General features: G+C 34.0%; 1 pseudogene; it reads left to right on the forward strand.

Annotated features, from left to right (window-relative positions):
- Nucleotides 1-704: 704 nt before the first annotated feature.
- Nucleotides 705-5,640, forward strand: LOC133287846 (calcium-dependent protein kinase 26-like; annotated as a pseudogene).
- The last annotated feature ends 398 nt before the right edge of the window (nt 5,641-6,038 follow it).

Below are 6,038 nucleotides of genomic sequence, written 5' to 3' on the forward strand. Positions count from 1 at the left end.
TTATGGTATCATCTTTTTCACTATATATAATAGCGAGGTTGGTGCAGAAAATCGAATACTATTTCGGGGCTTCGTTTGTGTAGCGGACCCAGATAATGGGAGGCCCAAACGAATGACAAAGCCACCAGCCCACCTCAAAGATTATGTTTAGTGCTTTATTAGCTAGGAGTCTTTTATTTTTATTTAATAATTACATGCAATTAGTAGTTTATTAGTTGTCGATAGGATTAATCATCCTTATCTTCAATCAGTCATTAGCAATTAGTAGTTTATTAGTTGTCGATTGTAGTTTATTAGTTGTCGATAGGATTAATCATCCTTATCTTCAATCAGTCATTAGCAATTAGTAGTTTATTAGCTGTCGATAGGATTAATCATCCTTATCTTCAATCAGTCATTCATCCTTATCTTCAATCAGTCATTAGCAATTAGTAGTTTATTAGCTGTCGATGTGATTGATCATCCTTATCTTCAATCAGTCATTAGCTGGCAATCCTTAAGCCATTAGGTTGTAATTTATTTTGCTATAAAACCCTGAAAAAGATCAATACAAAGGCATCGAATGTTTGATCGCAATTCTTCTCCCCTTAAAAAATTCTCTCATCTCTTCCATCTCTTATTCTTCTCTCTTTCTTTTAAGTAATACCCCTTCAGTTTGGTTATTGTTTCTTATATGCTTATGCTGAGGCAGTGATCGGTGTAAGATGGGAAACAATTGTGTTGGATCAAGAAACTCGAAAGATGGAGTATTTCCCTCGTTTCTTTCGAGTTCATTCTGTTGTTGGTCACAACCAACGATTGAAGGGGTTTCACATGACTACGTGGAAATTTCTTGTGCACCTTCACTTGTGAGTAAAAGGGCAAATCCAAATGATCCAGATACTGTTCATCAAAAGCCTCCTGAGGTAGTGAAATTTGACAACAAGGAGATGAAGCAGGTGCAACAGACAACAGATAAAGAGAGCAATAAACCTTCAGAGGAACAAATAAAGCACGTGGAACAGAACACCATTGTAATAGTCGTCTTTTTTAATAATTATTAGTTTATATTTCCCCAGTTTATCTTTTACTAGAGATCATTTTTTTTCTTGTGCTTGATTTTACAAATCCTTTTAACCTATGCAGCCTCCTAAGAACAGCCTTGGTATATTTACACCTACCTGGTTCACAGCTGCTACATTTCTAAGGAAAGATGACCATCGAAAATTTGTTGCTGGCACCAACAACCATCAGGTAATTTTAATCAGCAGATTTTCTCAAATCCTAAAATAAACAAAGAAATAGATTTTTGATGTCTAATAACCCATGAATTAGGAGTTCAACAAAACAAGTCCTGCATGCAGAGATGCATCTATTACGGATAGTCGAAGAATAATTACAACTCATGATGACAGAAAATCATCACTCTTCAAACATAGAAGCACATTTAGTTAGTTTTTTTTTTAAAATCATCTGTGTAGACTAACTACCAACTTGACATATGATTTTCCCATATACTCTATTCATTCAACTTTAATGAAACCCTAGATCTCATTTTCTGCTTGTGAAAATAACTGATGGCAAACACTGAAAACTGCATTAGAAAAATTTAGATTGATTATGAAGGTAAAAAAAATTGATGCTATCTTCTTGGCAAACAAAGAAGGCTGGAATGATGGCATACCCCAATTCAACACCATTATAAAAATCTAAGTATGAGTTATTCTACCTATCTTTTATGTTTATCTTTGCCTATTACTTATCAACACCATTATATCAGAATCTTAACGACTTTTATCATTTCTTTCTCTTATTGAGATTATGATATTGAAAAGTGATTGAAAAGTAATAGGAAAAGGTAGGGAAAAAAGTAGAATAGCTTATCCCAAAATTTATACAAAATAATAATAACAAAATATCTTTGGCCAAATCTTACCTAAAAAATAGGAAGAATTTGTTATAAAAAAAATAGAAAGTTTTGGTTAGTGGGAAGTTATTTGAAAACTTCCAACCTTCCCCCCCCTTCTTTTTTAATGGCTTTGACATAGAAACATTATTAAACTTGAACTAGCTAGGCTCCTTAGTGATTGACATAATTATTTGTAGTTGTTTTCTGCTTATAGTTATAGTTATCTTTAAAGTTAATTGTTTTTTAAACAACTCTGTAGTCATAATTATTTATATATTTTCACTGGTTGCAGGTTTTCCTTAAGCAGCATATTACCCTAAACCACGTAGAAATTTATTGTGCACCTTCACTTGTGAGTAAAAGGCCAAATCCAAATGATCCAGAGACTGTTCATCAAAAGCCTCTTGAGGTAGTGAAATTTGACAACAAGGAGATGAAGCAGGTGCAGCAGACAACAGATAAAGAGAGCAATAAACCTTCAGAGGAACAAATAAAGCACGTGGAACATAACACCATTGTACTAGAGCCAGTTAGGCAGAAGGAACATACTAGACCAGCAGAGCCAGCAAAACGAGAAAAGTTCCATAATGTTAAGATGCAATCAATTGCTGGGCTTCAAGTAGATTCGGTTTTGCAGAGAAAAACGGGTTATCTTAAGGAGTACTACAATCTGGGACCAGAACTTGGGCAAGGACATTATGGAACCACTTTCCTTTGTTGGGAGAAAGCTACTGGGAACAAGTATGCCTGCAAGTCCATTCCTAAAGAAAAAATGGTGACAGATGATGATGTGGAGGATGTGAGGAGGGAGATTCAGATAATGCATCACTTGGCAGGTATTCCCAATGTTGTTTCCATTAAAGGGGCTTATGAGGATGCTGTTTCGGTTCATGTCGTTATGGAATTATGTGAAGGGGGTGAGCTTTATGATAGGATTGTGGGAAAGGGATATTACACGGAAAGAAAGGCAGCTAAACTTGCAAGGACTATAGTTAGTGTTGTTAAGGATTGCCACGCCCTTGGAGTAATACATCTTGATCTTAAGCCTGAGAATTTTCTTTTCGTTAATGGCCATGAAGACTCCACCCTTAAGGCAATAGATTTTGGATTGTCTGTTTTCTTTAAACCAGGTTCGATTTTCTTTTCCTTTTTCCCCCTTGTTCAATTAAAATCTATCCCTAATTGTTTATGATGTACTAACTAATGATGTGAGTCATATTTGTTGTAGTAACAGATAATTAATTTGATATGAGAACATGCAAAGCTTTCCTGAAGAATTGAATTCTTATTGATGCTTCCCTAAATATAACAAGTTTGACAAAACAAATATATATATTTTTCTTTTGCATTGTCATAATTATATGATTGCTATGAGTGTTTGTCACTAACAATCTTCATTTACAGGAGATGTTTTCAAGGATCCGGTTGGAAGTCCTTTTTATATAGCACCTGAAGTTCTAGGCAAACGTTATGGCCCAGAAGCTGATGTCTGGAGTGCTGGTGTGATCATATACATTCTCTTATGCGGAACACCTCCATTTTGGGGTGGTAAGAGTTCTTAAGATGTCTTTCCCTTGATGATCCAATCATTTTGTTTAATTTCTATTTCCTTATAGGTTTCTTCTGGTTCTAAAAATTGAGATTTTTTATTTTGTTCCTTGGTAATAGGAACAGAGCGAGAAATATATTGGAATGTTTTGCATGGTGATCTTAATTTCTCTTCAGATCCTTGGCTGTATATATCTGAAAGTGCAAAAGACTTGATTAGGAAGATGCTTGTTAGAGATCCTAAACAAAGGATAACAGTTGATGAAGTTCTTCGTAAGTTTCAGTTTATGAATAAAATCACTGTACTGCTAATCTTTCAGTTTTTTCAAACACACACCCTAAGAACAAATTTATTGTATTTTTAAATATTTTGGACGAAAAAATCTGCATTGTATTGCCAGACTTTCTGACTTGTGAGTATTAATTGTAATTGTGACAAAATCATAGAACTTGAGGTTTTGTTACCATCTTGTAAGTGATCATGTTCCTTTTCTTTGCAGGTCACCCTTGGTTTCAGGTTGATGGAGGTGCGCCTCTTGATTCTGCAGCTTTGAGTCGCCTGAAGCAGTTTTCTTTAATGAAAAAGCTCAAGAAAACGGCTTTTACAGTAAGTAATCTTTCCATTACATAACTGTGTCCCATGAGAATATATGTTTTCCACTCTTTTGGGAATGATGACTAGTAGATTGTTATATATTGACTTTTATTTGCAAAGTTGAATATGTCAACATCTTAAATTCAATTTGGAATCATCAAATTATGCTCTTTTAATATTTTCCATATTGTTCTGTGAAGATTATTGCACAGAATCTTTCTGAAGAAGAAATTTCTGGTTTGAAAGAAATGTTTAAGAAGATAGATACTGACAACAGTGGTCAAATAAGTTTTGAAGAACTCAAGGTTGGACTGAAAACGTTTGGTGCTAATCTCAGGGGATCTGAAATTTTCGATCTAATGCAAGCTGTAAGTATTACTTCAGAATTTTCTTTAATTTCCTTAACGTCACAAAATAAACCTATATTTCGTACCCTTTATTTTGGTTTGGCCAAACATTTTCTCCTGTTAGAATATTAGGATTCTTATTGCTTTAGGACTTCTTATTATGTTAGTAGGAGTAGTCCTATTGGACTTGATTTGTTCATGTTGTAACTTGACCAAGATTATGATAAGTGTTTGTTTATGATTAATCTTGCAAGGAAAGCTCTTTGTAATCATTTCTTGAAACATGTTTATACAAAGTAGCGAAAAGTATAATAATAAATAACAATAAAAAAAATATTATAATAAATCACTTCTACTAGCACATTGTTATAATCCATTTGTCCCACTTTTGTTTCTGATTGCAGGCAGATGTTGATAACAGTGGTACAATAGACTATGGAGAATTCATAGATGCAACATTGCATTTAAACAAAGTTGATATGGAAGATCATTTTGTTGACGCATTCTCATATTTTGATAAAGACGATAGTGGCCACATCACTCAAGGTAAGCTTCAAGCTTGTGAAGAATTTGGCACGCAGGATGTCCTCTTGGAGGAAATGATCCGAGAAGCTGATCAGAATAATGTGCGTACATTTTACAGTAACGTAATTTAATGCATGCTATGTTATCTGATGAATGAATCCATAACGCTTCAAGAATAGGATGCCCTTAACGTAATTTGGTAGTGTAAAAGATCCAATTAACTTAAAACTTTAGTTGTCAGGTGGGGGGTTACATTAATGATTTTATATTATATCTCTCTACCAGGTAAATTGAATATTGATAGATCTTCTACTTAAATTCACCTAAGAAGGAAGAACCAACCAAAAAAAAGAATTGAACGGGGTAGCATTGTTATAAGTGATCTCATGTTGGTGTTCCTGATCAAATTGAAACTTAATACCAATTGAATGAAAATTTATTTAACATTCTGAACCATTCTTTCTCTGTTCTGATTTTTTATTCTCATGTAATGTGTTTGGTGTGGCTTGCATGATTTTTAGTTATGTTAAACAAAGATTATGCTGCACTGGAATTCCAAATTTCATTCATATTTTGACGATGTTGTTATGTTCATGTTTTACCATTTCAGGATAGCCGAATAGACTACAATGAATTCGTGGCTATGATGCAGAGAGGCAATGCATTTAGGTAGTAGCGGTCTAAAGGATAACACTAGTTTTAGCATTGGATTTATGGAGGCACTCTCAGTATGTTAAGAAAAAGTGGATACGTTTTTCTTGCTTTTGTTAACTTAGCATTTCCCTGCGGGGTGGTGAATTTAGTTCCTCTTAAATAGCTTAGCCAATAGCTATTATTCTATTTTTTGTTTTTTGGTAATCAATGGTTATTATTCTTTAAAAATGTTGATAGGTTTGTTTCTTGGGTTTTGCCATTTTATGTAAATCATAGAGGAAAACATGATCTTGGCAATTTAGTCTTTGATTTTTGACTTGGTGACATTTTTCATTCACACCAGCATTTATATAGGAGAATTGAATGCATCTTTTTAGAGAAGGACAATTCATCTCAACAAGTTTAACATGAACTGATGAAAGAGTGACTTGACTATCGAGTTGGTAGAGGGAGCTTTTCAAATGGGGCCTGTCATGTTCAT

The sequence above is a fragment of the Gastrolobium bilobum genome, unplaced genomic scaffold (genome assembly GCF_033153095.1).
Source record: "Gastrolobium bilobum isolate Gb01-03AN ecotype WA unplaced genomic scaffold, APGP_CSIRO_Gbil_v1 utg18700, whole genome shotgun sequence".
NCBI classification, from domain to species: domain Eukaryota; kingdom Viridiplantae; phylum Streptophyta; class Magnoliopsida; order Fabales; family Fabaceae; genus Gastrolobium; species Gastrolobium bilobum.